The sequence below is a fragment of the Hippocampus comes genome, unplaced genomic scaffold (genome assembly GCF_001891065.2).
Source record: "Hippocampus comes isolate QL1 unplaced genomic scaffold, H_comes_QL1_v1.1 scaffold6, whole genome shotgun sequence".
Lineage (NCBI taxonomy): Eukaryota > Metazoa > Chordata > Actinopteri > Syngnathiformes > Syngnathidae > Hippocampus > Hippocampus comes.
Genome location: NW_017805833.1, coordinates 848,436 through 873,168, shown reverse-complemented (window position 1 = coordinate 873,168; position 24,733 = coordinate 848,436). Strand labels below are relative to the sequence as shown.

General features: G+C 42.4%; 1 protein-coding gene across 4 annotated transcripts in view; it reads right to left on the bottom strand.

Moving 5' to 3' along the window:
* arhgap35a (Rho GTPase activating protein 35a) overlaps positions 1-22,872 on the bottom strand; it is a 60,600-nt gene extending 37,728 nt beyond the window's left edge. For 2 of the 4 annotated variants that reach the window (XM_019887585.1, XM_019887584.1), the window contains exon 1: positions 22,113-22,872. The gene's annotated coding sequence lies outside the window, so the exon portion shown is untranslated. The remainder of the gene's footprint in view (positions 1-22,112) is intronic. The other 2 variants (XM_019887583.1, XM_019887582.1) reach the window with 1 other exon arrangement.
* Between the last annotated feature and the right edge of the window lie 1,861 nt (positions 22,873-24,733).

Sequence of the window (24,733 nt, the reverse complement as noted above, 5' to 3'; positions counted from 1 at the left end):
TAATTACTGTTTTCTTCATGTCAAATGGACACAAAAGACAACCCAGGCAACCTTTGATAACACAAAAGCAGTTAAAATTTTTTTTCAGCGTTCTTAACGGTCATGTAAGAAGAAATCACTGCTGTAAAACTAAATATAGGAAGACCGTGGTGTATGATGGGGTTTGGTTGCTACGGCGACAACATAACCCAAATAAGTCCCCAAGAGAGGTAGTCTTATTAACTTAAGCTCAGACTAGAGTCACTTTAACAGTCATACATTTGTCAGAAAAACACTTCTAGGTCAAAAATATAAAAGAAACTAAAAGTGAATAACAGTGCGTATGGTGGAAAACGTGTGCATTGCACATTTTAATGCATATGAAAGGAAACTAGAACTTTACTCTGGTGTTGATGAGTCTTCATGAAGTTACATGGTTTCAGGAAGCAAAGTGTTTTAACATTTTTAACTGTCCAAAAACGGTCAAAACAAGTTGGATCGTGGAGTTCCAACACCACGTTTTTGGGCGTATTTCTTTCAAAGACAGGTTTGTTTTAATTGATTTCCCCATTTCACAACCCGTTGTCCAATTTTTTATTTTTTATTGTCTCTCAGCATATTATAAAATTAACAACTGACATCGCCGTTTAGTTTCTACCCTGAAATTTCTAAAACAATATATAATTATTTAGCATATCTTCACCTACACCAGTGGATGGGTTTTAGCGGGTTTCCATCCTTCGATTTTTCTGTATGAAGCTCTTGCAAGAAATCTTAGACCACCTCTGCATTAACCATTTGTTAATATCTGTTCCAATAGCAATACATATTTAACATCCACCACATTTACAGCTAAACATTTTTTGGAGTGGACCCCTAACAGGGAGGATTGAGTGTCACAAAAATAGTCCGATTAATACATAATTCAGTGCTTGGGTTTTTCTACAATTTTCAACTACAGTCTTCTTCTTAGACGCCATCCGTATTTTAAAAAAAAAAAAAAGCAGAGCTTGCAGCACTAAGGCAGCTGGACCTTACTGGTGACAACACTCCCATTCATCAGCATATCCCTGGAGAGTCCTCATCCCTGCACAGGGACAACAGTCTGCAGCGCACACACGCACACATACACACACACACACACACACCACTGTAGAAGGGCCCATGTCAGGATAGTCAGCAATCGAAGAGTGTGACTCATGGGAGTGTGTCTGTGTGCGCACATATATTATTCATCAGCATGCAATCACATGAACAAAGTGTCTCTGGTAGGAGAGATAAGGCCTTCTTTATTTCTGCTCCCCGCTTTTGTGTGAATGGATGTGTAGACGTGTGTGTTCTCCCCGGTCGTCCGGCAAACAGAGCATTTCTAAGGGAGAGTGGAACGACGGAGAGAAGGCGAGACGCAAAATACGCAGAAGCGTCTGAGGGACACGGGGAAAATAAGAGGAGACAGAAAGCGAATCGCTTATTGGACGTCCGCAGAATGTACGAGGAAGGTTGACGGGGGGGGCTTATCAAGTCATATTTTCATGCAAAGTGCTCAACCTTGATGTTCCAGGATACATTTGATGGGACGGTGCAAGGAAAACACATTCATCTCCCCTCACAAACACATGGCACTGTACCCCTTTCAGCTATAACAAGACAACACTGTCAAGACTCACAGTGCGCTCTGTTCCATCTGCAGTCTGCTTCCACAAAACCAAACACATGCGCTGGCGCAGCCTGGAGAGAATTTCACACAATCTCGCAAGGCATGAAGAAACGCTTTAATAGCACCGCACTCAGTGTTTTTTTTTTCATAGATATGAAAATATATGGCACATTTTCTGGGAGGCATACCGTGAAAGCCACGGCGCCTCCGTTGAAAACGAGACGAGGCTAACAAACAACAACAATGGAGGGTCTCCTGCATTTACTTTGGCGACACGAAGCTGTGAGACAAAAGAGACACCTTTTTATTCAAAAGACTGAGGCAGCAAGAAAACAGAGCGCTGCAGAAGAGTGGAGACTTGTGTCATTTTATACCTCAGACGGCAACAGGATATACTAAGAGGAGCATATGTTCATTTTCAAACGTTACAACGATGTGGCAATATCAAATCTGCTCATTCATTGAGCAACCGGTTCACGTCAGCCATATGGTATCAGCTTGGTACACTTGGAACCTCGGCTGATACAGTGGAGCCCTGCTATTCACAAGTGACAGGGACACCGCCCGGATAAAAGCAGACATGAATGCCGTCATGACAATACAAACCACAACTCTAACACGATTACGGTTACAAATGTGATTGGATGGGAGTGTGGGTGTGGGTGGGCGCAACTTCTATTCTTATATTTACTTTTTAGGCAAACATGACTTCTTCCTGCTTGTTATGTAAAAATGAAATCACAATAATGCTACCACGCATCCATCCATTCGTTTGTTCTCATCAGGGTCGCGGGTGAGCTGGAGCCTATCCCACCTGACTTTGGGCGATTGGCAGGGTACACTGTGGACCGTTTGCCAACCAATCGGAGGGCATATATACTGCAGACAAAAAAAACAAAAAAACAAAAACATTCCCAGTCTAAACTGAACCTAACGTGCATGTTTTTGGAATGTGGGATGAAGTCGGATGATCTGAGAACTGTACCACATCAATGTCCTTTCTTTGTAACGCCAATATGCAACAGAAGTAGTGGGAAATAAAAAAGCTAACGTCAACTCCGGCATCCTCAAAAGAGAAGCAAATGCAGGCAGGCAGTTGAGCACTAGATGTTCGACTGGTGGAAGGTATGCCGTCCGTCCACCTCAGCATTTCTAAATAGTTATCTTCACCGTGCACAGGAAGAAAGGTCATTTATTTTTTTTCTTCCTCTCGCCTCTCGACATCGCCGTCCTCCCATCACCTCTCCTCCTCCTCCTCTTCCTTCTCATTTATCTCCTCCCCACCTGCTCTCACGTCCTTCCCCCTTGGCTTTTATCTCCCCCATTCAGCATCCACCTCCTTCCTTCGCTGCAACACCCATGTCCTCTTGATCCTCACCCTTCCAACCATGCTCTCAGTGCAACAGCCCATTCCAGCGCTAAACAAAGCTGCCCGCATACAGCGTCATATGAGAGGTAATCAAGCATGACCGGAATGCGTATCCACTCAACGAGGGAAATGAGTGCTGCGAGTAGCGAGTCTCCACAGAGCGACGGGAAAGTAAGGTGAGGTAGCAGAGAGGTGTGAAAGTTGGAATCTGATTGGGATAATACATACATGAAGACAAAGACACATTGCCTTAAAAAATCTCAGCTGATAAAGTCAATTAAGGTAGGCCAATGTTTACCTTTGCTTGATCCCAAAGAACATTGGCGGTTACTCGCTCAAACAAAGAAGGAAAGTTCAAATGAAGTTTGAAAGCCCAACATCCTACAATTGGTTGTATTATCAATAACTTGATTGTCTTTATCTTGTCTTTTTTTTGTAATTATTATCTAATTTTGCTGGAAAATCTGCCTCAAAAGTCACACAACAGTTCAAACCACCACTGCGAGCATCAAAAGCACACGTGTCCAACTCAAGATGCGGGAGCCAGATCCTGCCAGCCACGCCATTATACTTCGTATGTGCTCCACTAAAGCGATGGCTGTTTGAAAGTGCTCTATAAATACAGTTGAGTTGAGTAAAGCAAATTATGTTTGACAACTTTAGTGAATAATTTGAATGATACGTTTAAAAAAAAAAAGGCAAAAGACAGGCAATACACTGTAGCGTCTGCTTAGAAGATGTCACATTCATAATGAACATTCAACATCCCGGCAAAAAAAAAACTCCAAAAGCATTTCTCTCAAACGTAAGGCTTCATCCCATAACACTGACAATTCTCTCCCTCCTTCCACTAGTCCTGACTCACTCACTCGTCCGATCACAAATCCAAGACGCCTTCATGGGCTTACAGACAGTGGGATCTTCCAAAACTTTTGCAACAATCCAAGAACGCAATAAGACATTGAAGGTGTTCGAAGGCGAAAAGATGAGAGAATTGGGGAGAGCGAGCGAGCTCAGTACTTTGACAACTGCAAAAAAAAAAAAAAAAATCGTCAATGACGTCATGAATTAACTGAAGTCGACTCGACTGCCATCACGTTAAGTGTCAAATACAAAAAAATCCGAAGTCATTCAGCCCTGAAAACAACGTAATAGTATTGCGAAATGACTGTTTTTGCCATACTGGTCACAAATGTCGACATGCTATAATAAATAATAAGAGATCATGCTATCTCTGTAAAGACAGGCATTTTATACAGCAGACATTTCAGAGATGTCCCTTATGAAGTGTCTGGCGAGCGTGTATATCCCTATGGTGAGATTAAGGAAGGAAATTGGGTCACCAAACAACACACAATCCACTTTTGAATACAAGGGGAAGATGCAAGGAACTGAGAACAAGGACAGGGGGAGAGACTGTGGAAGCAGAAGTGCAGCAGAGAGCAAATTGTGCAAAAAGGCAGAAAACTCTTTAATTAACTTGTTGTGCTGTTCACCAATTTCCCAACATTCTGAGTCAGGAATTTGCATGGCTGCAGTAGCCGGTGATGAGGCGCCTTGGCCTGACAGAGGCACCATTATACGGCTGCTTGGTTGGTTTGTGGAGTGCGCATGTAAGACTTTCATCAAGTTCAGTGACTGAGTCTGACATCTTCCGCTACATTTATTGTCTGTGTGATGATGATTTTTACAAAAGGTCACCACGTGAGTTGTAATAAACTTATCACAAGGGGGAGAAAATCTCATCAGTCATTGAAATCTACAAAAGAAAATTGGTTGACTTTTGCTACCACACGGAATGGTATCAGATGTTCTGAAAAACAACAAAAAGGGTTCTTATTCTGGTGATCATGATGATGCAGAGGACAACATCAGGTGTTGAAAAGGAAAGAAGGACGAGAGTGGATTGAGGTAGCAGATCGGGAAGGCTTGCCATGATTTGGATGGTGGCGGGTAGAGAAGAGTGTGATGGCGGGATTTGGGATTTGAGTCTTTTAACTTCATTAGTTCCGCCTCAGTCTGGGGCCTGTAGATTATGTCTAATTAAGCAGCTTAACACGGTTTAAAAAGCACCGCACAGAAAGCACAAGAGCCTTATCTGTCAACCTCCTCAAACGGTTCTTCACTTCCCCTTTTCTTCCTGTGACGGGCCACCATAAATTCTTTGCACGGCCTTTAACGTGTGGAGAGATTAGCGGCTGCGACATCGGTGTGAGCGGGATAGCGAACAGCCACGCTGATAGCAGGGATGGTTGCCGGGGCATCAAGAGAGAGACTTGATGGAGAAGGGTTGGGGTCGCCAAACATAAGAGCTCCCTCCCCCCACATCTCCACCCACCCACCGTGGTACACCACCGCTGGATTAGGCCGCACATTAACAGATCCTGCATGTTAGCATGCACATAAACAACCAGCTCAGCTTTCTTTAATGAGCAGACATCTTAATGTCCGGTAAATGAGACAGCTGGGTTCCATAATGCGGGGAAGGGATTTGCAGCTCCACTGGAATGCGTATGTCTACCGTAGCATATGTGTAATGTAGCATTCCAACAACCATCAGGCAAAGTGATGTTGTTCAAGGTAGGGGTGGTCCTCGAAAATAACGCAAAACTTCGGGGTTGAAATCCATTTGTGATGTGAGACATACATTTGAAATGTGCTTTTTCGTTGACTTTTTGCACCACTTTGCAAACAAGAGACCGCAGTCATTCATGCTGTTACGCGAGAAGACCGCATAGAGCACGGAAGTCAGCTCAGCAATCATCAAAGGATTAACCCGTGAATGACTGTAGGTCATATTATTTGATGTTTTATGTTTCTTTTGTAATGCTTGTTTTCTTGAATATTTTAGTCTCGTGTTCTTGAGTGGCCAGAAAGGAGCCTTAAAAAAAACAAAACAATTATTATTTACAACCTTCATTGCCATTGACGTTTATATTCATCAATTGGAACGTAAAGGTTTAATGCCACTGCATCGATTGTATTTTTCGAAAACAGTCGGCACGGAAAAGGGTCCTACCCATCTTGACATGTTTCTATTCACAAAAACCTTCTTTCTTCCATTTTTTGAGCCAGAAAGCAGTTTTTGTGAAACTACTACCGATTCTACTGTCGATTCCTACAGATCAGAAAGAGGTAGAAACAAAACTTTTTTTTTTCCCCTGGTGGAAGAAGAATCGACTCTTTCTTTGGGTAGATTCAGTGCTCAAGTATATTATCGAACACAATATTGTGCGGGTCTTGAAAAAGAAGTCAGAAATCCTCTAAAACAGCTGTCAATATGGGAAACTGTTCTGACATGGCCTGGCAGTGAATGAGGGGGAATGTTAAGACTTATTGTTTTATGTTAAGACTAACTGTGGGCGGTTAACTTCTTTTTGCCTTAGAACTTGCCTGTAGAATTAATCAAGGTTTTGCAACAGTGACAGTTTAACCCTGAAATTGATTTGTATTTGCATTATTTCCGATGGGGAAAATAAGTTTCCAGAAGACAATTTACTTTATTTGAAACACCATCTGTGGAAATGTCAAGAAGAAAGAATTTTATGGAAACAAAAACAAACAAACAAACAAAAAAAATTGACGGTGGTGAACTCTCGAGGTGTTGTTCCTGCAGCTCATCACCTCTTTGTTGCAGCTGCATTTTCTTCCACATCCCTCCAGTCGCTAAAACTGGACAACAACCTCACAAACATGTTCGAACATCTGGTTGTTGCCTTCAGGGGGAAGGGACTCGCGGGAATGACTAACTGGAATTTATCTGACAAAAGGTGTCTCTGCTAACTGTTTCTTCAAGAGTGTTTTGTTGGATTGAAACTACCTATTTATCCCAAACAACACTTTAAAATGGGATTGAATGGTGTTGCGAGACTCGTAAGAATGTACGTGTATAGTAAATTGCACCTTTAATAGGTTTTCGGGAAATACCACCCCACCAACACATCAGCTTTAAGCACATTAAATGTTGGGCACCTATGTGTGCGTGTGTGGTCTTCACATGCCTCATCTAAACATGTTCATTATCGCACAGTTGGTGGACCGGCGTGCCGTGTTTCACGGCTAATGTGGAAGCAGTGTTGGTGTGACATCGCTAGGTGTCGTATGTCAGCAAAGAGTCATAATGTTGCCGGATTTGCGTATGAGGTCACGGTGACTTTGGCTACACTCGGCTTTCCATGCCAGGCAACAACCCACATCTGGGGCAAGATGTGGTTGCAGGTAGACAAAACTGTTTTTCCCAGCGAATGTTTTTTCTTCTCACCTTGGTCATGCTAGAATTGTAATTCATGTAGAAATATGTCTAGCCGTTGTATTTTATAGTTAGGATTAGGGCGGGGCAATCAATGGAAATTTAATGGTGATTTTGATTTTAGATTCTGAAGATCATGAAAACAATTGAAGGGAAAAAAAAACCTGATTGTGTCGAATGTGAACACACAGCGAGCATGTGTTCGTAAATTCTTACGTTGTGAAAGCACCCTGAATGCACCGTGTTGCTCGTGCAGCATGCCTGTGTCGATTGATATTTGTTTTATTTACTGTTATTATTGCTTTTGATTATAGTATAATTTTCACTTTGTGACTCATTTATTTTCTGGTTGTTCTCTCAAGTTCTACCATGTATTTTTGGTAGTTAAATACATAAAGTTTTGAACTCAATGAAATAATTGTTTCGTAATCGTGATTTCAATATTCATCAAAATAATCATAATCCCCCCCCCCTCGTCATCTCCCAGCTCCAGTTATGATGACACTTTTCTTCACCATTGCTGTTGCCCTTCTGTGTTGATATCACAAAAAACACGCACCACCCATGCATTATCAGCTGTTCTCTAGAAATTTCCAAATTTCCCGCATGATGCCACACGCTGATGGTTTAGCAGCATATTTTTCTCAAAAACTTTCTGTGTTGCCTTCGACTTTGGAGTTCCCAAATGTGTCGCTACAGATTGGGCAAGATGGTCGCCCTCAGGATGGGTCCATCATGTTAACAAGCGCCAATGCACCAGGGCGTCTGAGAAACTGGTCACACATGGTCTGTTAGGTGGCAAACAGCCTCTGATCCAAATCCGCTGAACGTCTATTTGCTGACAACTCCTCCTCCACTCAGCCGGCCCGTCAATGGGAGCACAAGTGGAGGTGTTGATGAAATGATGAAAGCTCGCAAACACCAAAAAGTGCAAAGTGGCTACAGAGAAGTAGAGAACGGCCATGCGTGGTAGCAATGGAGAGATAAAATCAAAGCATGATGGACGCGGCCAAGAGAAAGACTTGGAAAGGAGGCTGTAGTGAAGAGGCAGCCGCTATCTGATAGAAGGGATTTGCTCTACCCTGGAACAGTAATTTACTAAAGCCATTCTGCACAGGCCCATCAGTGGCGATCTGCTGGCAGATTAGACGACAAAACCTCATCCCTCATTTTCTGTCCAGCCAATAAGCATCTGGGAGTGGGAGAGAGGGAGAGGATGAAAGGATGACAGAGAGGAGAAGGCGGGTGGCATCTGTTGAAGGGAGGAAAGCAACATACGTAAAATACATACGCCAAATACATATGGAGGGTGGATTACATATGTTCAGTTGTGCTCTCCACACACTTCACGGACAACCTAATGGGATGTAATGACAACATCCAAAGTTTATGGTATTCCACTTTGAATGACAAAATTTCATGGAGGTAAATAAGTTACAGTCTCAAACAGACTTTTCAGTATAATGCAGTGTAGTTCTACTCGCATCGCAAATAAATTACAAACAGAATAACAACCAGAATAAAAAATGATGGCTACCTCTCTTCCAGTCAATTGAAATAAAAGCACGGTTTTAGATTTTCCGTACAAGCTGTTGACGCATCACTGTAGCAGTACGATGCCGGACCTGAGAAAAACGTGCTAGAGGTCAAGCACTGATTTTGAGTGATATGAAGTTGAGTTTATGGCGCCTTCATCCTTTCACTACCCCTCCCAAAATGCTTTGCGAACATCTGTGACGCTCGCTTTTATGCAATTCTGCTCATAATAAATACACTGAGAAGCACAGCCTCCTTGGCAGTGGCAACAAAGAAACACTAGAGAGATGTTTTTAAAACTCAACGCTGTGTTGTGCTCAAGCACGCTGCATACACACAAGCCATGAAGTGTTCTTGAGCATCCACATCCTGTGTCTCTGGCTTGAGCAATGACGTTAAAAATAAATAAATAATAAAGTAAGAGAGCCCTTCCCCCACAGACTCTGCCATTGCCGCTTCCCGTGCTCACTTTGGAGCTGATGGCCAACCTCAAAGTACCCTTGGGGCTGGGGGGGGGGCACTCGTGATCCCATGAGGAAAGGACTGACATCTTCCATCCATGTCTCCTGTCAACTCTGAACCCTGGAGAAACAGGCGGGGGCGGGAAATTGCACGTGAACGCTCTCAATGTTGCACAATTTCCCAGAATCGGATCTTTTCGGGCCAAACACTGAGTGGGGACAACCAGAGGATGTATTTACATAGTTAAGAAGAAAAAAAAATAAGGATGGAGTCGCCATAGTACCAGGGAGCGTTCGCATTGAGTCTGACGGTAAATGCGATGATAAGCTGTCGCTGCGGTTCAAGGGCAGGTCAAACTCGCCAGAGCCAACTTTTGCAGTTCACTCAACCAAACAGTACACAAACAAGAAATTCTTTGCAATCACAGCAGGGTGACACAATCCACGTGGCCTGTTTGTGTTACACCTCGTCTAAAAAGACTTGTTTATCGTGTCATTTTAAGGATTCTCAGTACTAGTTCCAAGTACTTATTTTTGTAAGTGAAAACATCAACAGTCTTATAATGAGAGTTCTTTGTGTCATCCTGGTACACACTTGACTGAACCTAAAGTGCCAATTGCTACAATTCCAGGAATCCCGGAAGACTCATTTTTAGGTTAGCAAGACCTAGAAACACAATTTTTTTTTAAGTACAGAGGAGGATAGATGTACTTACTGCAATTGTGACTTTAATCAAATATTTTCAAAAACACAAAAACATCTGTTAAACATGGCATCAGTTTTCAGGGAAACACTTTTTAATCCAACAACTTCTCATTACTAACATATTGTTAGAGGAATCTGTGAGCAAAATTGTATCATGTTTAAAGTTTCATTTAATTTGGACACATCTAAACGTCTGGGTGCATATCCAGCACCCCCAACTGCCTGTACACAAAGGTGCCGGCCACCTGGCCGGAGAACGGTTGAAGTCCACAATTAGCACGTCAATGCAGGTGGGCGACCACAGGGGAAAGGGCGAAGCTCGGTCACAAAAGGGGAACGAATAATTCGGGAACCGCGGTTGAACAACAAAAGACGAGTTGGGAACACCTGTCGCGCCCATCGACATTGGCCATCCGCAAAGTCTGCAACATGTTAATTCGATGTAGACCAGACAGAGAAGGCGCCAACGTACTGGTGGTTCAAGTTTAAAAAACAGGTAACCAATCACCACCGAGGGGCCGGACCGGGGGTGCGGCATGCAAATATCGGGGGCAGTGGTTTTCTTGTATTTTGCATATGTTACAATAAAATGTCGAACTCGTGGAGGGCGGGACTCTGAGTGTGATCGCGGAGCAACTAAACCGTCGTTCGCTCTCAGAGATCCGCTTCCGCCGATATTGAAGACAATTTTCCTGTGTGCCGAGTCATTTCTTTAACTTTGTCCGAGAAAATCTCTGACACATATGAACATCCAATTGCATGTTTCTCCAACAGTCATGACTACAGATGGGCATTCCGGACGGACACCCATTTTGGGGACAGGGGATAAGAAGTTTTATTAAAACGGACGGACCAAGCATGGACTGAAGTGGGTTTTTGTCCGTCCCTTTATTCATCCCCAGCCGGGTTAAGTATGTGGTGTGGGGAGGCAAAATAACAAGACCAGAGTGTAGCCAAACACTGCCATTAACGTACAACACTAATTCGTACAATTCAGTCACCATTACAGAATTCCACTCCTTCCTTTTTCATTTGAACAGTATTTTTATGGCAACACTGCCACCGCGTGTACAGTCAGAGAACATAAAGTACCTACAGACACCCATTTCACTAACGACTGACAGAAACATGCCCAACCCGTCTTACACCTGTAACCCGCTGATACACGACACTTCACATCGAATCTGAAGCGCCACTTGATCAATTGCAAAAATAAAACGAGCATTTTGCCGACTGAATTGTATGACAGGTGACGTTTACCATAAGACCCCCCCCCCCCCCCCCCCCCCCCCCCCCCCCACACACACACACACACACACACACACACACACACACAACGCAGTCACATGAATTTAAGCTACAACAGGCCCAACTTGTCCTGACAAACTGCATTCTCAATGACCTTTTCCCTCATTGGGTAAAAAAAAAAAAAAAAGTCCGCATTCTCCCTTCTTCGACAACAATGACTAACACGAGCTGTGGTGTGGCGAGGCCATCAAAAACAACTCTGTTTACATTCTTCACCCATGTTACTTTTATTTCCACAGCTTATGACATGCATTCAAGTCAGCACAGAAATGAAAGACGGAAGACGGCAGAAGCAGGGAGTGAATCTGGGAACAGTACGCAGGTGACAGTGGTTTTAATTTAAAAAAAAGAACCAACGCTCAAAAGTATGGCCAACTTTCGTTGCTAATGTTTTACTTGATTCATTAGTAACACTGACCCATGCTCCGTTTATTCACTGATATGGCTTCAAACATTCAGCGCCTTGAAGATAGGGTCATACACACTTTGTGAGCAACTGGAATGTCGCAAAATGGTGGTAGCCCCGCAGCAGGAAATGAACTCTGACATAAGGACGATGGACTTTGGGGCCCCTGGTGCATTCTGGGAAATTCTGGCATTGAGAGTTCTTCAATGTGTCACCAAATTTAGAGCTAAGGGATTGTGGGAGGAGGGGGGGAGAGAGAGAGAGAGAGAGAGAGAGAGAGAGAGAGAGAGAGAGAGAGAGAGAGAGAGACTTCTGTTAATTATGATTTTTGTTCTTTACTTTATTCTTTGTTTCTGACATTATGCATAGCTCTCATTTATTGTGCAATAATCTAATTTGTAACATGTATTTGTTACATATTTTAATGCATTTTTATGCTTTAGAAAACATTTATGTCTGAATATTGAGGGGCTTGGAACGGATTAGGGCATTTACATGGAAAATGCGTCTGTACTTACAAAATTTTCTAGTTAAGAAATTTCTTCAGGAAACAATTAATTTCCTAAGTAGAGGTCCCACTGTAGTAACATTGAACATACATATACATTTATGTACGGTATATCCATGTCTGTATGTACATTTCTAGAGCAATTTGAAGCAATATGTATGCTGGCTCTTTTTTTTCCCCCCTGTTTTTAATGTCCCTTGATACAATACTAAAAGGCAAAAAGTTAAAAAAAAACAGGACAGTAAAAGCAGTGGTATCGGTATATACCGTACAAGCCTAACTCGGAGGCCTGTTTACAATCCTCTAAAATGAAATAAAATGTTGCCAGTGACCATAACACAACAGCCTTTGTCTCATTTCTTCTAATTTCAAGCAGGTGATTCATCACCGGGAGGATTCATGCGCTGTTTGTCCAACAACAGAAAGACTCAGAGAAACAAGGTCAAAGCCCGGCCAACTTGGAGACTGGCAGCCTGTCGGAAACTGTGGTCAGTCTTTCTTTCATGCAGATGGACCCGCCAGCACCACAAACACGGCTGCCAGCACACGGAGTGGGCCGGAGACAGGGAAAGTGCAGGAAGTAAATAGAGTACTACCATCCAAATGTTAAAAAAAAACTGCTTGGGTCGAAGCTTTTTGGGTGAATTCCTTCATCTTTATGTTAGTGTTTTATGGTCGTTCTTTTCCCCCCACCCCCAACCATGAGACAATAGCATGGACATCATTAGCTAAGTGGTGACTGGGTGACAGGCAGTGGCGTTGCAATCGATAAAGGCCGGCTCAACCATCCGCAGCCTGAGAGGTGCTTACTCATCAGCCCAGGGCTTGCATAAGCCTTTGCTGGGGCCACAGATTTGGACCAGTTCAGATAAGCGATGTAGAGGTGTCGAGGCATTGCCGTCCGTGATATTAAACAGCTATGTGTAGCCACCTTATCTTCACACCTTAAAAAGGATATGATGTCCACAATCACACCACCGCTCGGAGGCCAGAAACAATCAAATTCCAAAGCCAGTTTTGCCGTGCTTTCTGGTCTTAAGGCCGCAATTTGTTGATACTGAATCAATCTACTGGTAGCAGTCTTGAGATGCTTCACATTACGAAAGGGAGAGAATATGCTATGAGAGCTGTGCCATACGAGAAGAAAAAAAAACTGTACTGATACAAGTAATTTTCTTTCACAATAATGATAGTCGAAGTGCAACAATGAATCAATTTACCACTCAACGGTAAATATATTTCTTCAATGTTCATTGAAAGCAGACTGATTATTGTTGTGCTGAGTAAAAATAGACATGTGTAAAAATCTGCTTTTACTCTGAAAAACAATGATCAACATGTTATGGAGCAAAAAAGTAACTGAATCATAATCGGTTTATGATTGTGCATTTCAGCACAGTCAAATTGAGACAATGTCCTCTTTTGTAATGAAGGGATAGAAATTTTAAATGTTTTTGTCCGATCCACTTCATCAAAAAAATTAAATCAAAAGATTAATGGATGACTCAAGTAATCTTTAATTGCAGGCCTACATAATAAAGGTGCCAATATATTTTCCCTGAAAATGCCTTGCAATTAATGGCAATTGTCTCTGAGCTTCACTACATTTATTTCTAATATAGACAAAAACAAATATAATAAAACACAAATACCTAGTGGATATTGGGAAAATACCATTAAAACTGTCTGGTAGTACAACCAGTTCTCAAGCAATGGATGCTATGTTTGTGTACATTGCACTGTAGTGGAAAGTGCTACAGCACAGCTTCTGCAGTTCAAGTAACCTTCAGTCATTGGTCGGACAATGTTTAGGGTAGCGCCCGAAGTGTAAGGTGTCATAAATCACCCGGTGCTCATAAACTCACAAACTCATCCTCTGTCCAAGCGCGTGTACACTGCAGACTCACTCCGTTGAACTCAGCTCACACTTGAACATTTTAATAGAACGTAACGGAACAGTCTCCTCTTGAGCAAGTCATCCCTGAGCCCCACTCTCCAAGAATGGCTAATCGAACCATGCTTCATACAGCGGTTAAATTAGAGTAATAGTTGGATTAAACATCACTTGATTCATCATAGCTGGAGCGCGACACATAATAGAATTGGTGTAGCACCAGAGATAACACCACGCATCTGTAATGATATGAGCAAATCGTATTTGCTTGTTCGACTAGCGATGCCTGTCCACAGCACACAGAGTACACACAGAGCATGCGCAGCCGTTAGGCGGTCGTACGAGAGTCTACGTGTTGTACACATAGTGATTGCTTTCTCCCTCCGACCAAGACGGCAGTCCAAATAAAGAACGTCTAATCTTTCCAGGAGTTGTATTATTAAACGAACCCGATCGCACAAAGCGACACATCATGTAAATGATTCATGATTTTCTCATACGGTGATGTTTCAGAAAATAAGACCAAAAAGACTCAACCGCCATTTTGCCTTAATTAGTGGAAAAACATCCATTGTTCTTGGGGTCGTCAACCTCAAGTTCAACCACAATTACTACAAAACTACTAATTGTTAGAATGCATCAAACTGAGCTGTTCCGTTGATGGCAACCTGGCTGTTGTGTCTATGGAGTCACCAACCCTTAAATTACTTGGATCGACCGCAAATACCACAAAAACAAAGGTTATGATTCAAATTTAAAAAATGTCTGCATCAAACCAAAGTTCAGAAAAGCAAATGACAGCAAAGAAGAAAAAAGGGGGGTTGGGGTTGTGTGTTTGTGTGCAAGACAGTGGCAGCACGTGTTTGCATGGGACACGCCAACGGCCATTGCTGTGGTCAGAACCCCCTAAAGTGGCATCTGAGACAAACATCGGGTGACAAGGCAGTACCCTTCTTGTGTCCTTAACCGCAGCTGACAATTACACTGCATCGTACCCTCACAAAGGCAAAAAATAAAACAGCTGATGAAGATGTGAGAAACAAAAGAGAAGGGGAAAAAGGAAAAGAAGTGAAAACATGGGGTCGGCTGAGGTATTTTCAGGCCTGCGGGAGCTGGTACCCGCAGCTCATTTTCTCGTTTCTTGTAAACTGTTTGCCAGTCTATGATTAAAGCGGCCAGCTTTAATTACCTTGAGGTAGTTCAAGTGACACATCCAATGACCTAAGAAGCAAGAACTTGGGTTAAATTTGAACTGAATTGATCGAGATTGTTGTAGTGGACACACAATCTCGATCAGGATTTTTAAGCTAGTTTGGCTGACTGACATTGTGAAAGCATCATTGAGCCTGTGCATAATGCCTGACGACGACAAGATGTGATAAGGGAAATGGGAAAATGCACAAAACAGTATTTCAGTATTTTCTGCCCAAAACAGATGGCCAAGAACAGTGATTCAATTGTTTTTTGAATGCATATTTACCGTGAGTCATCACAACAGAGGATATGGCTTGGGACTTTTGCAGGCAGCATGGATTGGGACTTCTGCTGAATGTAAATAAAGTGGTAGACTAACAAAATTAGCGTCAGTAATGCAGTGTAAACCTTAAAATAATGAATCTATGTATGAACATAGATGGTGTTGTAACATATACAGATAGTTAATATAAAAGTACTCCCTGGCATAGATTTTCTTTTTTATACCCCGCGAAAAAAAACAAAACCAAAACTAATAATGCAGCTTAGCCGCAACAGTCCTCCTGGATTTCGTTTGGAAAAAATATATATTACATCCACCTACCTGAGTGCACATGTTAAATTTGAATGAAATTCAAAAATGGTGGTTTTGGGCAATATTTGATTCAATGAAATAATTGTTCGATCAATCGCAACACATGATATTATCAAGTATTGGTTTCAGCAAGTACTCCAGTGTAAGCATTTGTATTCATACCTGGACTAAAAATTGTTATTTTATACTCCACATACTAGCTTGATAACAACTCCGACAGCCTGTCAACTTTCTTAGACGCCATAAGTGCAGGTTAATGTCAAAGATCCTGCCGAGAAAGTAAAGCACTCCAGCACTGAATAAATGACGTACACCTAAAATATATAAAGGTACTCTTTAAAAAAAACATGTGACGGGAACCTGCATTTAACAGAAACATTATTTTTTAAAAAGTGTCTCCTATACCAAAAATATCTTTGAATACAAGTGTACAGCATCTCAGGGTTTCAGGTCTGTCTCTTGAGCATACTCTGCTTAAGCAATAACTCACTCCCTCAAAAAACAATCTGAGACAATAATACCCATAATGTCCAATGTCAAAAAAACACACGAAAAATCCTAAAGGGGGTCTCCGTGACCTATTAAAGCAGCCAAAGTCCAACCGAGTGAACTCCAGTCAGCAGCTCAATCATAACATCTTATCTCAGGACATGCTGAGTCATGGAATTCAGCTGCGGCCAATAGCCAAGCAGCAGAGTTACTCCTGGCCGTCATCGATTGGTTGATCCCGGAGTGTAAAGCTGAAAGGGCACATACCAGGAGCAGAGCCCTGAAGCAGAAAACTGTTTGCTCACGCTCACTCTTTTTCCTACGATTGACTAGCATACCGGGGTACAGTTTGAGTCCACGTCTATCCTTCAGGGTGCAATTTACGCAAACCTTTCAGAGCCAATAACTGAACTCCACGGAACTATTTGTACTTTGCCACGCAAACCCCCCCCCCCCCAAAAAAAATTATCAAGGGTACAAAAGCAATCAAAACCACCCAAGTACAAGTCCTCCTTAAAGGCACAATGACTCAACATGTCCCCTATTTACAATTACTGTAAGTTCCGGACTATAGAGCGCACCTGATTATAAGCCCCACCCACTACATTTTTCAAGGAAGAAACATTTTGAACACACATACACAAACACACCAATCACAACAAGTAAGACATTGGTTTTAGCCCACACACGAAGTAACGACAAATTAACGCTTCGCGAGAAAAAAACGGTATTCAAAATGGATGCTTGCAAACTTTATATGTAAACATTATGAGTCCCGAGTCTGCCGAAGACAAGTAAATCCGACAGCCCAGAAATAACACCAGACCCTACCCCCCCGCCCCCTAAAATTTTCTCAACGGATTTGGAACAAGATAAAAAAGGTCCATTTTGACTGGAAAAAAGCGGAATTCCGCCAAAAAGCGGAAAAATCTTATCCCTGGTCATAGACCCAGCCACACAGCTTTCGGATTGCACTCTAGCTCAAAACACAGGTGAAGTGCGCTCTCTCATGGCCAATTGTTTTCACTGTGACACATGATAGCATCTCACTGTTACCTTTTCTGCTTGAGCGCTCCCTGGCGGCCGTTGGAAAAATCTTTAAACAGGCCGCATCATTAAATAAGACGCAGGGTTGGAAGCGTGGGACAAAAGTAGCGTCCGGAAATTACGGTACAGGACTCAATCATTTCCCACTCACGGTTCAGTGTGGCACGGATCAGGTAAACCCTCGCTGGATTTGCATTGGTGGCGCGGCGTTAAACTGTGTGGCAATTCACAATGCAAGAAAGAAGAAAGTAAAGAAATTGCTAAATAACAACCCATAATTTTTTTTTTAAAAATACAAATAAAATCTAAAATCTCATCTAGGGCGCCACAATAGCTAGGGCCACCCCTGAAAATGCACAACGAAACACACAGCTTGGTAAGAATGAGGCTCAATTCTTCCAGGTCTTCTGACATCAGGGAATCACTATTCAACTCTGTATCTGCCATCCTGGTGTAATATCTCCGAGGCCACTACGGAAACGGTGTCACCGTGGGGGTCGTCTTTAAAAGACCACTTTAATCGCCTTCGCTTCGTTTGAGCCGCCATTAATCATATCTAAAAGCCGTACTGACTACAAGCAACCGTGCTTAATATGACATAAGAATTGGAAAACAAGACCTTTATAAGGCGGGCTCGCGGTAGGGCAAATGCAATTTTTGTTAACAGTCCATTCAAAGTTCCTCCATGAACAATTTATTATAAAACCAGAGTGTCGACAATATTTCACAGGGTTTTTTTTTTGTTCTTAGGAGAATAAGAAAAGCACGAGTGGAACTGCTGACTCGAGGTCAGTCCGCAGCACATATTTCAGTTCTCCTGTTTAAGTACCTTAAAAGCAGAATAGGGGGCAAACTAGAGAGGTCTTGATCTCAAAATTGAAATCTGCAAAGAGGCTGAGACACTGATGAGCTCCAAGATCCTCATTTCAACCTCGGCAGGCACACTTTCTAATGGAAATGCAGATGTAATCCTCCCAGAATGCACCTCTTTCGGCCTAATAATCGGTCACCAGAACAAAGCCACCATTGAGTGACGAGTGACTGTAATCTGGACCACCAAATTCTGCAAAGCTGCCTGCTATAATTAGCTCTTTTCTGCATCAAAAGCAGGCTTTCGCTGACTTACAAGCAAGCTTCTGCTGTGAAACAAGGGCGAGAGGGAGAGAGAGATTTGGGGTAAAGACAACATTTTTGATGAGCGGAGAAGCGATCCGTCACTGGCAGGTATGAAGTTCCGTGGCATTGACAGGTAGGCTCGTGGGGAAAACATGCAAATGAGCAGGTGACAGCCCATGAAGAAAATCATGGGTTGACACGGTAATATGTTATAGGGTAGTAAGTAAACAACCGGCTCTCAAGAGCCCTCAGTGAATTTAAAGGGGCTCCATGGGACCATTTCTCATCCTGTAGGAAAAAAATAAAAATAAAATCGAGGAGAGCACACCCTTCCGCTTTTCCAGCTTGCCAAACTCTGACCTGTCCAGATAACGACGGACTTAATTTTACATCCGGTGTCCGAAAAATATGCATCCACACATCTGGCCTGGAGCCTGACAAGCAGAACAAGCCTCCCTCTGATCCCAGGACTGGATCGACACGACCCGATGGCAGAAAGGACAAGGGTGAAGGGGTGCGCTGGTAGCGAGCCCGTCATTTGGAGGTGTGACCATCATGCTGCAATGAGCTCAATCAGGCGAGCAGCAGAAGTGCTGACAGCTACTAATGAATTTTACCTGGGAGCAAAGAGAAATCTTGGGTGTGTTGCACTGGGCTTCCAAGGCAGTTGATTAAGCAAAGTGAAAAGGAGACTCATCAAAAAATGCTGCCAACATACCGGAGGCTAAATTGAGTCAAAGGACCTGCTTGAGACGGAAAGAAAAAAAAAAAATCGGGATGGGCATTTCACGTCATCTCCTTGTTCAACCACACAAGTGTCTGTAAAATGAAATCTAAATTTGTCACGACGCAGAGAGCAGTGTTAACAGCCGCTCAAAGCCTCAAGTAGCTGGAATGTACAGTATCTCACCAGGTCAATGCAAAGCTTTTCCATGCGGCGACGATGAGGCACTCTAAAGTGGCCACGCCCTGTCTCTGTGACGTGCGCCAACAGCAAGATACTCTAAAGCGGCCACACCTGCTCGAAACCTTCGTCCACTGGTTTTTAAGTATCCCCCCCCCCAGCTCAGCCTTGTGCTCTTTCTCTATGTGACGTGCACACACTCACGGCCGACAACGAGGCGCTCCGAAGCGGCCAAGTCAGCAGACTATATGAAGGGCAGATAACCGCTAATGTAAATAAAGATATGCAAGTTCTTGTATGTTGAGGGAGGACCGACTCATGCCACACTACAAAGTGCCTGCCTGACATGGCACAGTTTGAGCCATTCACTTTTTTTTTTTTAATTTAAAAATCTGGAAAACTGAAATAACAATTTACCGCGATAGCTCCTTCACAGACAGTGAGATTTGCTTTCGTTTACCAGACATGTATTGAGACCATGTGCAGGACCGCACCTCCAGAAGTCCAACAATGTACTAGTCGATCAGTAGTGTTGCTATGCAACGGAGGGGAATGCCGCGCTGTACATTTTGTTCATAAGCAAGGTCGCGTCGGCAGTTAGCTTCCCACGGTTCATTGTAACGAAGGACCTTCCACAATTCTGTGGTAAAAATCTGGTCGTTATAATGAAATTTATAATAGGTGTTCGCTGGAAGCAAAATGAATCATGCGAAATTGGGACTTTGAAATGTGAACGTTGTAGTGGTACGTTGAAAAGATGCTCGACAAGGGTTCTATGTCCTTGCACATGTTTTATTTCCTCAATTGACTATGGGGAACATGAGCAATTGATTGTTTTTGCTTGGTTTGTTTTTTTTGGAAAAAGGATCTCTCACTAAAAGGTTGGTTGTGGCCGTCTTACGATGCTGTATTGGGATGTACAGGTCTATTTTTTTTTAATTATTTTTATTATCTGTCGTTTTTTGTGAATATTATGCATCAAAAGTACCAAGTATTAGTGGTATCAATATTGGTGATTGCTCAAGAGTTGAGTGCTCATACTGGTATCAGTGTGAAAAAGTGCTGCAGATTTTGTTCTTTTCCAGAAAGCAAACCAGTTGATCGAGTCCTCGACTGCTTCCAGACACGATCAATCAACAACGACTCCACAAGCAATAGAATCCTTAACAACCATATCTTCATTTTCTATTGCACTGGTCCTCATTAGGCTCACAGGTGAGCTTGAGCCGATCGCAACTAATTGATTATAACTGTTATCTAAGATGTGCTGAACTGCTGTAATTCCACACAATCAACAGAATTCTGAATTCAACAATTAATCGAATGCAAGCCCTAACCTAGCAGTATACACCATCGAGATGACTCCCCTGTGAGTACTGTATTGCCTTTCTATTCTTCCAGAATGTGCAAAATGCCAAATTAAAGCCATCGTAAATGTCTGGGTATAGACTGGTGGCTTTTCTATTTGGGGTGTGGTGTTAATTTATTCAAATGGATAACTGCATCTGGCAATTCATCCCAACATTGGAAGCCACGATGTGAGGAAACATGGTTTGTAAAATATGCAGATGCTTTGGTGAATCCTCATTAAAATGGGAACGCACTTAATTTAAAATCATTGCAGCATTAAATGACATTTTCCACCACTTTATCTGAATTGTTATTGGGAAATGTGACACTAAACACATAGAGTACACTCTTCAAATCCTCCACTGGTTATGATAACGATCTGGTTGATGACTGAGTTAATAAAGGAAACAACACCAGCGTTGTCATCTGCCATTAGAGTTCCAGTTTCGTTCTTTGACTCAGCAATGACACAGCACTGTATGCCCGCACCTGCCACCAGTCTCTCACTTGAAATCCTTCGGCATCATTCTTAAACCGGAGTGGCACTAAGAGCGTCTCCTGGAATGAAGTGACCAGATGTCCAGTGGGGGATGCTGAAAGGGAGTGGCTGGCGGGGGCAACGACCATTTTGCAGTAAGCATGACACGAGTTGACTGGCGCTGGCACGGAAATAGATTAACGGCTATGTTAATTGTTAACATGAGGTCAGCCCCGTAAGTCTACTGCGACATCATCATAAAAACATGGGAGCCACATAGCTCCACATGTGATATGAAATGGACGCATGCAAGTTGGGAGCGGGTAAAAATGGGAATATAGTAATAGGAATATTCAGGTCCAGTTTCAGTTCATGTTTGGTGCCTAAATTGTCAATTTGAAACCAAAGAATACCTACCTTAAATTCACTTCGTGGTTAATTTTGGTTATGAACCACAGGCATGTGTTAAATAAATGTTGTGCCCCGCTCTGATTGTTCCTTAATTAAACCCAACCGACTTTGGGCACTTTATCGACAGGCCTGACACAACCAATGCATTCCAGGTGTCGTGCTTCCAAACAATTGTTTGAATGTTTTATTGGATGGTGTCCATCCTCCCACTGAAAACTTCCCATGAATCAGCTACAAATGAACACACAAGCATCAATCCATATAAGATGAATTATGATCTTCACACCAAAGAATTTTAGGGTCACACTAGCCTTTTTGGGGATGGCTTGGGGCTTGATTCCCAGTTACATTCACCAAGTATTGTGAAACAAGTCGCAAAAACGCTCATAATCACACATTATTTGGCAGAGCACACTCCAGACTGGGAGAGATTTAAAAGGAAGTAGTCTACGTACCATAACATTCCTTCCTCTCCGGATTCCGTCCACTCCTTTCTCCTCGCAGTGTTGAAAAAGAGACAAAAACACTCCCCGCCAACACTCTCATCGATTATTATCCGTTTCCAGGGGGCGAAAAGAGTCTAAGCGTCCATTCCTTGTCACTTTGTACGCTCTCGTCTGAAGTTTTCACATTAGCATTTCTACGCGTGTGCGTGTGCGTGTGTCTGTGTGTGTGTGCGTGCCGGAGGGCTAACCGACAACTGAATGCTAGTTAAGGGGGAAAAGCGACCAAAAAATGCCGCACAAAGTCGTCTTCCACACGCCTTTGAACAAGGAAGAGGGGGGAAATGGAGGCTCTGCCGGTTTTAAAACGACCTTTGGGAAGTCTTGTCTTTCTTGCTTCGCCACCACGTTGTTTGGAGCAATTATTATTTCCTTTGTTATGTCCAAAATAAAAGATTCGCCAAAAGAGGGAAAAGGGGTGAGCTGTCTTCAATGATCTCAGCGGTGAGAGGAGAAAAAGAAAAGGTTGAATTCCCGTCTTCTTCGCTCGTGTTGTTGAGCTGCTGGCAGGCTAGAAAAAAAAATGTGTGACGGTGTGTGGTAAGTCTTATTTTTTTGTCAGATTTCTAATAATGGCGGCGGCCCCTCTCCTGACTCCAGGCAGCATCTCCCCTCCTCTTTCGCGGCCAACACAAAAAGACAGTCTCGCCCAGTGGTTCATGCACACCGTTACAGCACGCGCATACGTACACGCGCGCGCGCACACACACACGCACGCGCATACGCACATTCTCACGTGCACACGCTCTCTCTTGTTCGGGAATCATAGTAATCATTGTCACCGTTCCATTTGACATAGCTTTAGAATTCAACAGTTTGGAAATCTATTTTGACATTTTTAAAAGTGAGAACGGTCCACTACAAAGGATTCTTCTTCGCGTATCTGTAGTCATAGTGAGACAACTGAAAGGAAATGCACCATGTACTTTAAAAACGGAGACATTTTTTTTATAAATAATATACACCGGTATCTCTCTCTCGTTCTCTCACACACACACACACACACACACACACACACACACACACACACACACACACACACATATATATATATATATATATGGAACAGAATTTCTTACAAATATTAATTACAGTGTATAAAAAAATACAACTGTCATCATCATCATTATTACTATTATTATTACTATTTATTATTTACCAGAACGTGCTTCAAAACAGGAACAGATAGATGCATAGTTGACAGATTTTTATTGTAGATAATAATGAAAGACAAATTGGGAGACAGAAATAAAATGTAAAATGAAAGACCAATAATTATATGAAAATAATCATATAATTATATTAAAAAGAAGAGGAACAATAGTTGCATAAAGCCAATTAAATAATTTTATTAAAAATAATAATAATAACAATAGTCATACTACAGTAAGAGAATAAAATAATAACAATAATAATAATAATAACAGTAAAAATAAAACAATATTATAATATAAATGACAAATTTAATGTAACTCACTGTACAGATTAAACTGCAGAAAAACATTAATATTAATAAAATATCATATAACAGGCATATATGGCACACATAGACGAGGGACAATTTAGAGTGTTCCATTAACCTGCCATGCATGTTTTTGAAATGTGGGAGGAAACCGGAGTACCCGGAGACCGGAGTACCCGGAGAAAACCCACGCAGGTACGGGGAGAACATGTACACTCCACACAGGAAGGACGGAGCCGGAATCTCACCCTGCTCCTCCGCACTGTGCGGCCGATGCGCTAACCAGTCGACCAGATAGACTCAATCAAGAGAGAGAAGTGGGTTTTTTTCTGCCCATCTTATTCAGTGTCATGATCGTAGATGAGGTGCTTCCTAAATGAGTGACAGCAAAAGTCGCAACACACCCTGCACAGATCACCTGTCAATCAAAGGACTGACACTATTGAATCCGAGTCTTCAGTGCATTTAACATACTCCATGTTTTTTGAAAGTTGGAGGAATCCAATGTAGATGCTCAATAGTTTACTATATACTCATTTTTGTTATCTATAAACAGCCAGTTTGTGTTCAAAGTGCACTGACCTTTGCTTGAATAAACACACAAGCTCATGTCCAATCACATTGGACACCGTGTCCCTCTCTAGCAATATTTGCACGACCCAAGTGACAAGAAGCAAGATTAACAGGGGTCGAAGTTTCTGCAAAAATAATCTGCTGCTGTTTTGAATCCGTTTTGTTTTTCTTTTTGCCTTGGCCTAAACACTGGTCAACTAAGAGTTTGAATTAGAAAAGCAAAAGCTATTTCAACAAAGACGCTCTAAATACCGAAGTTAGCTTTCCTTGGCCTTGTATTTTTTTCTTATCCATTTCACCCCATCCTTTCTCTGGACTTGCAGCTGAAATAGTTTTTGGTCTCTAGGGCCAACACATTCCTCCATTCAAACGTTGTGCAATCTCTGACAGTCCCAAGTTCCTCCACCCCATCTAATTCCAACGAATGCTCAGCCCGGAGAACACCACCTCTCGCCCAACTGAGATAGGGTCAAACTCACCCATGACCCAAATAAGAACAAGCACGATTGAAAAAGGATCTGATGATTGACTTAAAGTG